The sequence below is a fragment of the Teleopsis dalmanni genome, chromosome 2 (genome assembly GCF_002237135.1).
Source record: "Teleopsis dalmanni isolate 2A chromosome 2, ASM223713v2, whole genome shotgun sequence".
Classification (NCBI taxonomy): domain Eukaryota; kingdom Metazoa; phylum Arthropoda; class Insecta; order Diptera; family Diopsidae; genus Teleopsis; species Teleopsis dalmanni.
In genome coordinates, this window is record NC_051847.1 from 124760126 (window position 1) to 124778048 (window position 17923).

The window sequence follows — 17923 nt, forward strand, 5'->3', positions numbered from 1 at the left end:
CTTATTAGTAGCAATTCAATAAGTATATGTAAAATAGTTATAAAACTTTAAATACGAGAGATTGTATTTTTATGTGCAGAAAATATATTGAAACGTTATTTAGCACAAGCATCTGTGCGGTTTCACTACAAACTCATAAAAACAAGTGCATTAAGTTTTGTTAAGTAAAAACTTTCTTATTCTTAACAGTTTTTAATATATAATATTCAATCAAATCAAGTCTTAGGTGTAGATATGTACGTAACTAACTACATAGATTAAAGACATATGTATTAAACATATCTGTACTACATTGGCTAAGAGACGTCTAATGGAACCTTAAATTACTTAAAACCTATAACCTATTAACCTCTTACACATTAAAATTTATGCTATTTTTAGTTAAGTAAAAGTTTTATTTATTACGTTAAGTGAATTGTACTAGAAACTGCACTTAAATATTTATCAACACAATAATTTAAAAAAAAATCATCTCATTAAATAGATTTGAAAATCTATACTATTATCTCCTTGTGTTATCGAGAAAAAATAATTTCATAATTATTATTAAAATTCTTTCTTCTTATAAATTGGCTTTCGAATTGTTTATAAATGATCACTACAAAATTATTTTAAAAAAAAATTCTTAAAACAATCATATATTCTTCTTCTATTCTTCTTATTCTTATCTTATAGAACCATATTCATATATCAATACAACTAATATCAATTAAGTAAATAGAATAAATAGCTGTTAACACAAATTTATTTATATATCTGCATAAAGTACTGTATTCCAGATACACGATAGATTAAATACTGAATATATAAAATAAAATATATATAATACTGAATAACCAGATTTATATTCCTTAGCTAAGTTTTGCCAAAATATATATTACCGTTATTGTGATTTGACACCCAAAAATTTTACACATTAACTAACTAAATGCGATACCCAGATAAAAATCCAATCAGAGAGTTATGTTACTACTGAATAGTACCAGAATGGTACATAAATATATAACTTAGAAATTAACTACATTTGTTAGAGAGCATAGATGCATTGATAAGTCCATGTTAGAACTGCAACTTATTATAACATCATTTTTATCGTGCCATAAAAATTTTATCATTTTTACGAATACTATGTAAAATCTACAGGAATATATAGTAGTAGCAAGATGTTTCAAAACGGATGTAATATTATCTCATAAATAGAACTACAATGTAGCACGGAAGCTCCGGAAAACAAAGGAAGCCTATAATTTAATGGCGAAGAACAATACTTTATAAATCGCAACAAATATGGTAATAATTCAGAACAGAAGAAAGGATGTGACTAGCTACCGAGATCAAACGTTATCAGCATTTATATTTATAAATCTATTATAAAAATAATAATGAAAAAATTTTAATTTTCAAATCTGATCTAAAAAGCCTTGATTCCTATAGAATGTATAGATTCCTATAGAAATGATTAAAAATAGATGTTAAAAAATCCATAAAAAAGCATAAACTTGCATTTTAACAGTCTGTGGTATTTGAGAAATAAACTTTTTAAAAAATATTCAATAATTTTTATTTTATATTTAATTTATAAAAAAATATTATAAACAAATATAAATATTTACAGAATTAGAAAACATATTTCAAATAAAAATATAATTACATTTATTTTTGTTTATATTATTTTAATACATTCAAATTATTTCTAAATTTATCTTAAACGAAATCAAAGTTCTAAGCTTAGCACGTTAAGTCCAAGAAATTATAATAAAACCCATACACATTTCCAATAGTCATTGGCGATGGGAACTCGTCATTTGAAACAGTGGTTAGAACGAAAGTTTTAATTATTATTTATCCTGTTTTAAGTTATTTTTATACCAATAATTATATATATGATTTGAATATAGTTCTGCATTTAATAATTACTTTATTAATAAATTTATATTCATAAATATTTTATAATTATCCGAAAATTATATATGGACAAAATTATATATGGAGCCAAAAGATGTTTTCATAGGTCAGTCCAAAAATTTCATTAATTGATTTGTTTAACTAAATTTAATTCATGTTATTAATTATTTTTGTATTCATTAGTATTTTTTTATTTTATATTTATTTTGGGTATACAGTTTATTTATTTATGAATATAAATATTTAAAATTTTTAAAATTAAAAATTAAAATTATGTTTTTTATGGGTTAAGTACCTACAAAAAGCCTTAAAAACAGTAAATACAAGGAATTTATATAAAATACTAGATGTAATTAATACTTATTTATTATTGTATTTGTAATTATATTGTATATATATATATAGTGATATATATAGTTACAATTTAAATATTTCAAATTATTTTTCTTTTAAATACTTATGTTATTATATATTTTATGTTTATTTTTGCATAAAATAGTATTTATTTATATTTTTAAATTTTTTGGTTAATTTTGAATTTATACTGACTTGTACATTATTATAATATTTTATTTTCCCATTTAATATTACAATTGAATTTTCCGTTTTAAAATTAAAAAAGTTTTTATTATATAAAATATTTTAATATATTTTTATAAATACATATTTATTTTTGTATGTATATTTAAAATAATGTTAATACCTCTATTTACATTCGTATTTAAATTTTTAATAACTTTATATAAATATTTTTATTGTCTATGTAATAAATAATTTTTCCGTATGCAAAAGATACAAAACCTCTTATGGATCATGTCTTTAACTGTAATTCAGAGTTTTTAACTATAAGCAGTAAATCAGTAATAAATAAATTTAAATACTTTTTATATTAAATAACTCAGTTATACAATACTTTTTCGTCTAAAAGATATTCAAAGTATTAATGCTTGTAAAGGTATAAGATTTTTTTGGAAACTACTGTACTACAGTACAGTGTTTTAATTAATTTGTTAAAAATCGTTATAAATAAAATTTATTTGTGACTTCTTATATCCTAAAACAGAATTGATTTCTTTTGGGTACTATTTCAAAGTACTATTTCGAATCAAAGTGCTGCTTGTAAGTAAGTATCTCCTTCTTTACTTTTGCAATAGCTTTTATCTATGCTGAAAGTCTCCTCTATAATAAAGATAGATGGGGCACCATTGCTTCAGATCAATTTAACCTTTGCAAAATATTGACAAAATTCATTCACTTCTCAATTTAATTTCAATTCGAATTTTAATAAAAGTTAATTATAAAGAAAATAAAATACAAATAAATTGCAACAATGCAGAGTATCTTAATGTAAGTCTCGACTAACAAAAATGCCACTAAAACTTGATTTGCTTATAATAATGCCCTACTTATTTATGTTAAATTAATAAATAAAAAAAGAATTATGGCAAAAAATAACCATTGACTAAAATGCGACATGAACTTAAATCGTGTTTTAAATACACCGACAAAAATATATAGCAAACGAATAAGAATTACTTAAGCAAGTTCCACTAAAGTTGTATATAGTATTAGTAAAAAATATTTGCTAATAGATTCATAATAAAATTCTTTAAATAAATATTTTTGTTTTTTAATCAAAGAAATTCTTCATAAAAGTTAATGCAAGTATGAATACAATAATTATTAAAAAGTTTTAAGAAGAAAAAAAAACAGGTTACTTTTCACATCGGTTAATTTTTATAATCAATTTATATTTATAATCAAATAATTTTAAAACCAGAGCTATATAAAGGCACTATATAAAGGCATGTCAATTTTAGGTATCAGTCAATATTTTTTGAGTCTTTTTACTTTACTGATTTTATATTAATTCAGAAAAAGCCATAGAGCAAAACAGAGAAATACTATTACATCTTTTAGTCCATTAAACATAATGATATGAGATTTGTTTTAAAGACATTAGATATACCATATAAGTTTGTTTAAGTCGAATATAAAATATACAGCTGAACTAGCTTCATTTTCAATGTAAATAAAATTACGAATTTCTAAAAATATGACAAATCGTTAATGCGATGGTTAAAAAATTAAAAACTTATAATTACAAACGAAATTAGATTAATAATATCTAATAATAATTAATAATAATAATATTATTTAATATAATAAATTAATATAGTAGCTTAATATAACCGAGAAGTTTCAAAACTTTTGAGGTAGTACTTGAAAGTAAATAATCGAGATTTGGAACTATGTGGATGATTGCCTTCCCATGAAGGTGCGTTTAGCTCCCACGAATTTTTCGTAGCAGTCATAGACGTCAGGCAAGATTTTTCAAAACAAAACAACGAATCAGTGAGTTGTTGGAAAACTATTTAATATTTTATTAATAAAAAATTAATATATATAGAGTACATAATTCATTAATCCAAGAAATAAAAAAATTTATTGTAATTATTTTTAATATTTACCGAAATAAAAAGAAAATTTATTTTTGTATTACAATTTTGAAAATTTCTTACATTTTCCATTACTATTTTCATTATCAATACTATGTAATTTTGTAATTATAAGCAGATTTCTAGTACATTTTTTGACTATAATTTACACACTTTTTTCGGATAGATGCTTTTTGAGCAACCTATATCACGATCTGTAAAATTTTTCCTTTTATTTTGAATATTTCACACTGGACTGTAGTGCCACAGTGTGAACCTTGACCTCTCTAAGAAGAATATTTCATAAAATATTTATTTTACATCCAGACACAGTATTATTAATGAAAGGAGCTGTTCTCAACTATTTTGTTCTCTATATTATTCTCTTTTGTACCCTCTATATATTATAACATTATAATATTATAATACAATATTAATATATTTATTATTTATTACCAATATATGATAAATCAAATTTATATTTAATAACATATATCGTGAGCAATACGAGTGCAAGAAATGCTACTCGTATTTATAACATTAAAAAATATAGACTTGTGAAATCATCAGTTTAAAAGATCTTTAACTACCACATATTCTATTTACTTCGAAATTTGTCATGAATATAATAATACAAATATTAAATTTGAATTTATTGTTTTCACAAAAATCAATTTCATTAGGCCCATGTTATATAGTGTCATGGGCACGTCAAAATCAAAATTGTTGTTACTTTCAAAGCAAATAAAAAAACTGAGAGTAAGAAAATAAACAAATGTCGGTGTAAATTCGGTCATGAGACCCGAAGCTATCTGTGCCTCGACACTCAGTAAAAGCCGTGTGGTATGTATGTATGTATGTATAATTTTCCTTGAAAATATAGGCACTAGCAAAAAGTACAAAAGTAATTTGTACTTAACATGGGCCTTAGTCAAGCATAGGGTCACTACTTTTCAGTTTTTGTATATATTCCTTACGCGCTAGTGGAATGCAAAATCTCTGTGTTTAATAGAAAACAGAGGTTACAAACAATGAAGATATAGTCACATTTCTTCATAGCTTCTCTTACAAATTATTTGAGATTACAAATTTATAAATTAATTATTAAAATAATTAATTTTCCAAATTTTAGCCTTTAACCATTTACAACGATAAAACGTACAATAATCTGATACAAATTTTCTACGAGAGGTTCGTTTAGGTGCTAATAGTATACATAGATACATTCCTTAGAGACTGTCTAAAACTAAATGAATAGTTATTTTTTAAAAAAGGTTTTCAAGCTGGTAAATGTATAACTTTGTTTTAGTTTCTCTTAATTTTACTCTATGCACAAATCAATTAAGTCTAATACAAATCAATTATGTCTGACACAAATCAATTAGGTCTGTTGTATAATCTCATTGAATATGTTCAATGCATTTTTTAATGCAATTAAAAATTAAGTAATCTAATATTTGGTTTAACTGATATATCAATTGCATTGTTTTTATTACCAATTCTTTGGAAATAAATGGCATTTATTACAATAAGCGATTTAAGTTGAACGTACTACGAGTATAAGTGCTTTATTTTTGTTTGAAAGATTTTGGATCCCCTATATGTGAGCAGTTGATGAGAATACAATTACTTAATATTGGACTATTGCGAAGCTGATATTTTATGATTTTGAGTTTATTCGTTTTTGTGAAAATCACAAAATTATGTTTAATAATTCCCCCATGATTGCAAAATATGAAAGGGCGTCAGCGCTAAGGTAGCTGACTGCATCCTAAGGCTAGTTGAATTGAGAAAAATTGAGTTTAACAAAGTGTAATAATAATTATTTTACAATTAGCCCCCCCTTTCGTATTATATCCTATATTAATTCATACTCGCAGTGTATGGATTCATAACACCTAAGACACAACTACATTAAATAATGTAGGTGGTGCGTAATGGTGGTAATGCCAAGTGTGCGATGCAACCCTTCAAGAGTGCCCATAATAGAAGAAATTCCATAATGTAATTCATTCTGTAAGTCTGGTGGATCGAATTTGAAGATTTGATCATATCGATTTACAGATAATTATATACAACACGAAACCAGATTTCCAATTTGGACACCTTTTCTCTTTTTTGGGTAATTAAATTTGTAAAAATAATTATCTTAAGCGGAACTTCAATAATTAAAGGATAATTCAGAAATTGTTAAATTATTATTGTTAGAACTAAATAAATATTAAAATAAAAATAAAATAAGAAAATAATTTCAATCTAGAAAAAAATGCTTATTTTATGCATTTTATTTTGAATAAGACATCACGCAATATTAAAGAAAGTTACAAAGTAACGTTCTCCAGTGTTCTTCAGATTACACAAAACTAATTAACATTAGCGAAATAGATCAAAGAAGTCATAGTATATATTAATAAAATATTAAAAATAAAGCATATAGTAAATTTTTAAATCAATATAACATAAAATAATATTTTTTTATGCAATCTTTTATTTACAACTATTTCATTTATATAAATAATTACCACATTTAATGAAATGTTAATTTAACTGCAATCAATTTGTAATATTAAACTTAAATATATAATATATACATTTCCATATATCTTTTGAATACTATAATCTTTGATAATTATATCAATCTTTTCTTTATATAATATTTTCAGTCTTCGAATATACTCCGTTTCATCCAATAGTCACAGTTAGTGGACTTATGTTGATGCTAATTTCATCAAAATATTTAGAACTATAATTTGGAATCACATTGTTTATATAATAATAATAATATATTATATAATGTATATAATGTAATTAATTGTAAACATTGAATTTAATACTATTAATTAAATGTAATTGAAACCAAACTTCCAACAGACGACTGTACCAGTCAATGGATCAATTGCGGAAGTCAAGAAACCAGTAACAGAAAATAAATAAATAATTAAAAATAATTAAACAACAGAATGATCTTAATATTAAAAATGTTAATAAATATGACAGTGGTTCTTTTATTATATGACGTTCAATAACGTCATTATATGACGTTATTTTAAAGTTGAGACCTTTATTGTGAAATTATAGTTTATAAGAAGAAGTTTTATATTTATTATTTATTTTTAATACATAAATTATTTCTTCTCACATTCATATACAATAAAATAATATAATTGTTCTAATATGTGTGTTGTATTATAATTATAAATACAACTATATAGTTGTATATAACTATATGACTATATAACTATAGCTATATAACTATATTGTTTTGGGTCAGTTGGTTAAGGTGCGCTGACTCTAAGTTTTAGATTTGGCAGTGCACGAGTTGGATTTCTGGTATTTGCAGTCTCAAAAAATCATTTACGAATAATTAAGCACAAGAATTATTTTTAAGACCGCTGATGATGGGTATTTGGCAATACTCGAAACAACTGTATGGTCAACTCAAAAATTCTATTAATTAAAATAATATGAAATTTTGTTGTTGTAGTTCACTACTGTTCGAAAAACCTTTATATATTGTATATGTATAGTTATAGTGTTATGTACAATTTCTAAGAACACTTTTAAGAATATTTTTAAAAACTCAACTGCTAATCAATGTAATTTATACTTTTTCTAAATTTTTAGAGAATAAGAATTTGGTAAGCTTATATCATATTTATTTATATTCAATTTCTTATTAAATATTTTTTTGTTAAATATTTAAAATATTGAAAAGATTTAAAGTTTTATGAGCCAATAACTTTCTCTAAGGAAATATTAAAAAAAAAAACAATTAAAATAATTAATTTAACTTTTAAGTGAACTGTATATTTGCTGGAGACGTAATTGCGCTAATTTTCCATAGTAATTTCTTTAATTGAATTATTCAATAAATTTTACATGATACTTTTGCAAATATTTTTCTATGTGTAATTAAATCAAAATAAACTTAACTATTAAAAAAGCAAATTAAGACAAATGTAATGGCATGAAATGAAATACATTTCATAATTTAATCAACAAATTGGAATAATTTATTTTTTCTTGTAAATTTTTAATTCTATTGCAATTGAATTGAATTTCAGTTGTAATGCATTTTAAAAGCCTTGAGACATTGTTTTAACCGTATAAATTAAATAAAAAAAAGTTATGCATTTTCTCAGGCTAAATGTACTTAGTGATATGCAAAAAGGTACTCTTAACGGAAGTGGTTTTAATTATTAAAAATTTCTATTATTTATTGCAGATTTTTTTATAACAACACTGCATTTAAGTTCACATAACAAAAACTGTTGCGATTCAGCCTGTCAGCTAATCAACACTTTACCTAATTGCGGGTTTCGTAGATGGATGACAGGCTATCTGCCAAGCACTTTTCGTAAATATTTTCCCTTAGGTTTTTTTAGCCAATTTATTTTTTACAAATAAAAATATTGAACAATTTTCAAAGTACATAAATTTTAGTTTTTATAATTTAAAAATATTTTATTTTTTTTCAATATTCTTTTATATATCTTCAGCTATATATATTAGCTATTATATTTTACTACTGTGTACTTACATTCTTTTAAAATTAATTTCAACTTTCGATTGCACAAAACGTTTTATTGTTCTTTACTCTAGTAAAGTAGTACTCTATAAACCTCCTTTCCTTCAAATCTTAAGACACATTCGGTCTCAAATGTCGTTCGCATGCACTTTCAAATTAACATTTTTTAATGCCAAATCGAAAACAAAATTTAAAAAAAACAGCGGTGTTAACTTTGGCCTATAAATATCTAATATATACGTTTATGTATATATATTTGAAGGCACATATATTTGTATTTCAAAAATATATTTTTTCCAACCGAATTTAAGAAATCGAGCGTTTTAATTGTCGAACTCTTAGATAGAAAACTTCAAACCTTTCGCAGCCGCGTACCGATAGCGACTAAATTGCTCAAGTAGCGCGCATTCAACTTTTAAAGGCTCGCAGCATTAAGAAGTGAGGCTTAAAAGATTTTTAATCTTTCAGATTTTCATTCAATTTACTTTGGTTTGGTTCGGTTTCAGTAACTCGCGACAGTTTCTGTTGCAAATTTACCGCTAAATTCGGTACTCTATGCAGGCACGTTCGCTGTGAGTTGGCTTAAGAGCGATTCGCACAGAAGGCGGTTCTCTTCAAAGTTTTCGTCATCGTAAGAGTGCAAGCTAAAAATAATGTTGTTTATTTAATTTCTCTTTAACGTTAGATGTCTTACTTTGGTCAAAAATAAAAAATGCTTTGGTGCCTTTAAAATAGTTTTTTATGCGGCAGAAACCGACAGTCCGATACATTGCAGTTGGTTTTGGTTGGTTTTCGAAAGCATTTTACAAAAAGTATTGCTTCAAAATATTGCACTAATAGTAACGAAAGTAAACCCACTACGAACAACAGTAGACACTGAAAAGGGAAGAATATACTTTTGATGTGGTAAAGGGCTTCACATATCTAGACTCATATATGCACAGAGATTACAAAGTTAGAATAGAAATAGATCGAAGGCTAATTCTTGCAAACAAAATATATTAAAGCATCTTATGAGAGAAAATCTAGATAGACTAATAAAAGTTCAACGTTACCAATTATTCTCCAGTCCTATTCTAAAGTAAAACGGATAGACGTAAACTCATAGAAAGAGGAATATGACAGACTTTGAGTGCAGAGACAGAGCGGAGACTAATTCTTGCAAACAAAATACATTAAAGCATCTTATCAAAGAGAGTATAGATAGGCTAAGAAAAGTTTAACGTCACCAAATACTCCCCATTCCTATTCTAAAGTATAATGGATAGACGTCAACTCTAAAAAAAAGGAATATGACAGACTTTAAATGCAGAGACAGAGCGAAGACTAATTCTTGCAAACAAAATATATTAAAGCATCTTATGAGAGAGAAAGTCTGATAGGCTAATAAAAGTTTAACGTTACCAAATACTCCCCATCCCTATCCTAAAGTGAAACAGATAGACATAAACTCTAAGAAGAAGGGATGATGTGGGAGAATTGAATGCAATTAAAACAAAGATGCTTAGTAGAATATATGGCCAAATAATTGAGAACAAATTTTGAAAAACCCGACATAAAGACAACAAGTTTTTATAAGAAAGCGGATATTTCAAAAACTACAATTCAAATCAAAATGCAAAGCTTTGCCAAATATTAAATTAAAGTAAATGAAAAAGCGCAAACAAATCTTTTTAACACATAAGTCTTTTCAAGATTAGAACTTAAACTATGAATAGGAATTTCGGACACTTTACGTGATTGGTTATTAAATTCATTTATAGAATTGGTCTTTAATTTGTCTTGCCTAATAAATAAGTCTAGGGCTAATGGAATGTGGGACATTTGATTCAATACCGAATCTAAAATCGGTCATCAGTAGGAGATTCACATTTACCTTGGTTCGTGATTGGAGAAGTTGTCCATGTTAATATTAATTAAGTTTTTAAAACCTGTAATACCGTATTAAAATTAAACGGTCTTTAAGTTACGATATTTATACATTGTTTTTGAAACAATGGTTTGTGTCTATTATAACAATTTTAAAAGCACTGCATAAATATATTGTAATTTTTTGACTCACCTAAGAAAGCGCGGCTTCGATTCTCTTCATATCTTTCCTGCACTCTACAGCGCTACGTTTTAACCTGAAATTTGAAAGCTTATAGCTCAACCCTTTTATTTCTTACCGTTTAAAAAAAGACCTAAACGTTTTCTTATATAGATTTATATTTGAATTACATTATATTGAATTATATCTAAAATTAAATGGGATTAATGCTAAGTCATTTGCAATTAATCCCTCAAAGACAGTATTAGTAAAGGAGGAGTTGAAGCACTCAACCAGTCTAATTTTCACCAATGATTACAGAAATGCAAATTTATACCATTTCCTCTAATTTTTCAAGTATTAACTGTTTAATGTTAAAATAATCATTTTCACTTAGCAACAAAAACAAATGCCAAAAAGAGCCGTTAGAAGTACCACCTAAAACGTATTCATTTTACTTTGAAGATAGAACGGGCCTGTCAACAAATGCATTCGAACAGATTTTACTTTTTTAATATTTCTTACGAAACTCTTCAAATGCTATTGATTAAAGGTATCTACAATTAATTATATACCATTAATCAAGCTACCTATTGAGCAATAAGCCTTATTCTATTCTCGTTATATACATTTTATTCATTAGCCATAGAAACCATCCTTTATTAAACTACCTAACTCATATTTTTGTTAAACTAATTTATAGCGTCATGCCAAAATTCCTGTTACCATTTTAGTTTGAATTTGCGTTCTTTCCCAATACAAATCGCTTACTCTGTAACCATCACCTCGTATGGTAGACAAACATATACTTACGTGTCGAGTACTAATAGAAGCGGTCAATGGCACTTGGTGTATAATGTTTGCAAACGGCTCCGAAACTGTGACTATCATTTTTTGGAACCTTTAAACAATTTCGCATCCATAGAACTAGAAGTAATTAAAAAAAATTAATTTATCAGGCGTCCTTCACGTTGCTTATACGCACCATAATACCATTAAATAAATTTTCGAAGAAAAACCATATAAAAATGTTTACTTTTTAATTCTAAAATAAATGTATATTAAATTATACATAAAATATAACCATTTTAATTTAGTTTCGCATTATCTCTATTTTTAAAATATGAATTTTAACATAATAATTTTGCTTATAAAATAATAATATAATATAAAAATATAATAAAATTTTGCTTATATTGATGAATTAAAAAATTTATTATTAAAAAGGTTTCCGATTTGTAAAAGAATGACCCATATACAGTGTGAAAAAAAATCATCGCCATTAACATTTATGTGGCAGAAAAGTACACTTATGAGGTACTATTTAGTGTACATAACAATTCAACGAGACAAAATGTCCTTGCCTTGTCCGCCCATGTATCTATCTGTCTGTATATCTATGTCTCTCAATTTTCAAGATGGCGGTACGAAACTTTACTTATAGACTTGTGTACCAATATTAAGCATTTAGTAAAATTTCCATAATATTTTAACTATATCCCTTAGATGTTGTAGAAATTCAATCATCCATTTTTTTTTACATTTTCTAAATCCGTGGTACACAAGTGTTTCCTCTAAAAATTTTTTTGTCCATCGCTCATTGACAACCAGCTTTAATTTTCAGTCTTCTATTTCCATCATTCTTTTTATTTTTTGGACGTACTTTTCTTCTTTTGTCAATAAACGTTTTAACAAAACTTATTTGGCATATTTAGAAAACAAGATCCTTTTTATATTTTTCTCATATCTCATACTTAGTATAGTCTACATATAGTCATAGTATAGTAATTGTAGCAAGTCTACAATGAGCCATCTACTCGTATTTGTTATATAGGACCAGGATTTTTAGCTCGCGTGATACGATTTTGGACTTTAAAAGTCTTAAATGGTCGTAAATAGTTTTATTAACTAACTGTAATCTTTATCACATTTAAAATGATGCATTTTCTTATTACAAATTCTCAGCCGTATATACTGAAGAATATCTCAAACCTAAAATTATATTTTGTTTGAATCACATTGAGCTATTAAAGATTTTCTTTTATTATTTCAGTAGCTTTACGTAAGATAACTCTAATATAACCAGTTCTAAAGTTTGAAGTTAAATCCATATTTTTTCTCTTGTATTATCATTCATTATGTTATATCCTTATCTGTACAAAGCAAATAACTATTTGTATTTTAAAAATATAAAAAAAAAATTCGCAAATAAAACAATATTTTCTCGATTTTTACAATAATTAAATAACGATATATTAACAAAAAAAAATCAAATTCAAATAAAATATTTTTATATTTTTACATTTCTAAAAAATATATTTAAATAATAGAAAGAAGACATAAAATAAAATAATTCAGAAATAGTTTTAAATTATAATCAATGACTTAAATACAATAACACAACTCAATAATAAGTGAAAATATATTTTAGTGTGCAGAAAATTTATACAAATTATGAATACAAAAAGAAATATGTATATATATAAATTTCTATGAAATTATTTCATATGTATTTTTATTTAAAAATGTATTTCATTTATTTATTGGCATAACTATGCGTTTCATTTATGTAGTTTTAAAAGTACCTTGATAATTGCGTTTATTTATTTATGTTTTGTAAAAATTATTTACGCTACGATAGTTTTTGTTTTAGTAATTATTTTAAAATACAATATCGGAGTTTGTTTTGGCTTAAATGTAAGCTTTTACATATATATAAAATCTTTTTTTTTTCATTTGTAGTAGTAGTAAAAATGTTGGAATTTGATAAATTACAAAATCTGTGTAATCTATATAAAAAAATTAATACAACAAATTATTGTTTAGCTTTAAATGCTTTAATATGATTTAAAATATTGGTATGTTTATTAAAATACTGCATTGTTAATAATTTTAATAATAAATTACTATTTGTTGTCGTTTTGGATTTTTCGTTGTTAATACAATGTATCGTATCGACATATATAAGAAATACTTGTGCTAGAATCATAATACGTCACTACATATTACAGTATTACTATTAAAGAATAGTTACGCCCTAGATACATATATGTATATAGTGATATATAAAACTTATAGATTGATAAAAATATTATTTTTATGCAGGGCACTTAAGAATCATTCTTATTTTTTCAAATAAAATATAAGAATATTTATTTTAAAAATTTTAACTACGTTAAAAATGATTACTTTAAAAAGTTGTGCGTTGTTAATTTACTAAAATTTTAATTTTAATAATTTTTAAATGACATTGTAAAATATATTTTTTTAAATTACAATTAAATATATTAATGGACTAAATGCTTACAAAAATTGCATACATAATATTAAATTTTATTTAAAATAAAACAGTTTATTGTTTAGTGCCATATTAATAACTATTATTTAATACCCATCATCAACCTCTAATCGCAAACAAAATATTTAAGTTTATAGCAGTTTAAGAATTACTAACCGAGTTGCCAAAAATGTTAACTGCAAACTATTACAGAGCAGCACTTGAAATGATACTGTATCTGCCTGATATATACTAATAAAGTTAAAGCAGGCCTACAATCTGAACAGTTAACTTCGTAAAATGCATTAAATTAGTTTCAAAAATAAAAACAAAAGAACATCTAAAATATTGTTTTCTAAAATTATTAAATTAAATCAAACATTGAAAATATTCTCATTACTAAGGATATTTTTAATATGGAGATTTAATTGGCTTACCAAATTTCAATTTTCAATAATCTATTTCCAATAGATAGTTTATTATATAAATGAATTTAATAAAGCGGTTTTTCAAACAGTAGTGAACTACAACAACAAAAATAATTTTATATTATATTAAATGAATATTTGACTAACCATACAGCTGTTACGAGTATTGTCAAATAACCATCATCAGTGGTCTTGGAAATAGTTCTTATATTTAATTATTCGTAAATAATTTTTGAGATTGCAAGTACCAGGATTGAACTCATGTCCTGCCAAATTTGAATCTGAGTCAGCGCTCCTTAACCAACTGACCCAAAGCCGTACTTGATTTTCAAGTTCTCACATTTTTCTTGAGTTTCGTTACTTTGCTGTGGAAGTTTTATTAACAAATTCACTTGCTATGTTTATATTAGAACGAAATCATAAACCAGCTGTAGAATAATTGAATTAATTAATTATATTTTAATTTTTAATTGTTAAATTTATAAATATTTACTCCTTTTTAAGAATTTACTTTATGTATTGAATTTATATTTTTTTCCAATATTTATCAGTTACATATGTCTACATTTTACGTACTTTTTCATACAAAATATCTGCAATATTATTAGAATTCTTATTTATTATTTTATTTAAATAATTTTTTGTATTACCAGCTTATATATATTTAAATAAGGTGTTTTATTTCCTTTATAATCAAACCAAATACTGTATAAATCTTTAAAAGCTTTCGGTGCATTAGATCCAGACTTACTTAAAATACCCGTCATATTAGATAAATTCACTCCTTCTTACTCCAGTGTTATTAAGTATTGTGTTCTATTTTCCTGATCGTCGAACCACAATTTATGTCTTTAAAAGCTTTAGCAGTATTGATACCTGCACCATATAATACGCTAGATATATTAGTAAGTTGTATATCTTCCTTGTCTAAAGTTTTTAAATAATGACGTTTGTTTCCATCTTTATCAAACCACAATTCATAAAGCTCTTTAAATGCATTTGATGCACCGGAGCCTATTCCATGTAAAATACTGGATACATTGGAAAGATTTATACCTTATTTTTCCATAGCATTCAAGTATTCTGTTTTATTTCCTTTATCATTAAACCAAAGACCATATAGACTTTTAAAGATGCTTGCTGTATTATTTCCAGCCTTGTGCAAAATACTAGATATATGGCTAAGACTTATATGGCTTCTCTTCTATATTTCTTAAGTACTTTGTTTTATTTCCGTCTTTGTTAAAGCATAAGTCGTAGAAGTCTACAAAAGCTTTCTTAGCATTTGAACCAGCGCCACTTAAAATGCTTGATATTTTGTTGCGATTTATGCCTTCTTTCTCAAAGCTTTTTAAGTACTTTGATTTATTACCCTCTTCATTAAACCACAGATCAAACAAGTCTTTAAATGATTTTGCTGCATTACATTTTGCTTTGCTTTAAATACCAGTGACATTAGACAGATTTATTACTTCTTTTTCAATTGTTTTTAAATACTCAGTTTTATTGCCCACATCATCAAACCATAGGTTATATAAATCCTTAAAGGATTTTGCACCATTGGGACTAGCACCATTCAAAACACTAGACACATTGGATAAATTTATGCCTTGCTATTCAAGTTTTTTCAATTAACGAGTTTTATTACCATGTCTATCAAACCATAGATCGTATAGGTGCTTATAAGCTTTCGCGGCATTAATTCCGGATTTACTTAAAATTCCAGTCATGCTGTGCAAACTTATTACTTGCCTTTCAAGTGTGTCTAAGTAAGGTGTCTTATTTCCTTTTTTGTCAAATCATAGGTTATACAAGTCTTTATAAGCTTTCACAGCATTACCTCCAGATCCACATAAAATACTGGACATATTCGGAAAATTTATATTATTTTTTTCTAAAGTAATTAAATATTGCGTTTTCTTTCCTGTATCATCAACCCATAGATTGTATAATTCACTAAAGGTATTTGGTGCATTACCGTATGATTTATCTAAAATGCTAGTCATGTAATGAAATTTTACTCCTTGCTCCTTCAAAGTTTTAAGTTCTTCTTCTTTCAGCAATAATTCTAAAAGTTTATTAAAGCCTGGCGATCCTTCTTTGCCAGCTACATTCTTGGCAAATTTAAACTCTTCGCGTTTTGCAGGAACTGCAGTTGCGGTTTTCTTAGCCCGTTTCGTATTTGCCATTTTGACTTTTTGATTATTTATAGATGTGTGCTCAGTGGGATCTTGGTAAGTCTTTCAATTAATGAACCTAAAATGATTATATTTAAATAAATTAGATTTTTAGTTATGACAAACACTTATGGATTTAGTATTTGAAGCAGCAAGTCTTTAAAAGTTATTTCGTTTTGAAAAGCTTTACAAAATGATTATATATTACAATAAACTAAACTACTTTCAAGAATAGATTGTTTTAAATACAAAAAATTTATGCAATATGTAATATAGATATAATTGATAAATATCTAGCTTTAATCGTTCTGTTAAAACCAGAAATAGTTTTGTATTAACATCTATACATATTCGTAAAGAGGAAATAAATTAGTATTAGAATACATTATAATGGAATATAATTAAATTTAAAGAGATCCACGTAAATCGGAAAGGAATGACTAAAGTTTTATGAAATATCTTTAGTTAATGTGTTACTCTTTATTAACAGATTTAAATGGAAAGTTAAAGAAATAAATCTGCTTTATAATTAGTTTTATGAGTAAATTATTTTCTTTGCAGATATATTCTATCACAGGACCAAAAATGTTAATAGTTTTTTCTATAATTAATTTTGTTTTTCTTTACATAGAAAAATAGAATTTAAAATGACATTGATATATGTTAAGAAAACAACATGAGAAATGTAGATAAATTTTTATCTACAGCTTTGAATTAAAGAAATTATTTCGAAAATTTTTTTTCCATGGATCCCCAAATTCTAATTTGTATTTAATTACTTTTAAATGAAAATATTGGATGACTTATTACTTGTTTAAATGGAGAACAAAAAAATTACTATGTAGTACTGTTGTGGTCCAATGAGAGGAACCGATATTACTGTTAATATCAGGGCATCGAACCGGAACCAAATCGAAAATCAAAAAACCGATATTTTCTTAGGAACGAAAACCGGAACCGAACCAGATGCGTGCCCTGGTTAAAACTTTGCTTTTAAAAAAAGTTGACTCTATATACGTAAGATAAATATTACAAAGAAATCAGAAAAAATGGATAGCAAAAATAAGTTAACTTAAATATTTTTGTTTACGATTGAAACGATTAAAGGCTTTCATACCATTCACACACTTTTAAACTACTC

General features: G+C 25.3%; 1 protein-coding gene across 1 annotated transcript in view; it reads left to right on the forward strand.

The window, feature by feature from the left end:
• LOC119682735 (serine/threonine-protein kinase PAK 3-like) overlaps positions 1–17923 on the forward strand; it is a 491650-nt gene that overhangs the window by 60287 nt on the left and 413440 nt on the right. The gene's annotated exons all lie outside the window — the stretch shown is intronic.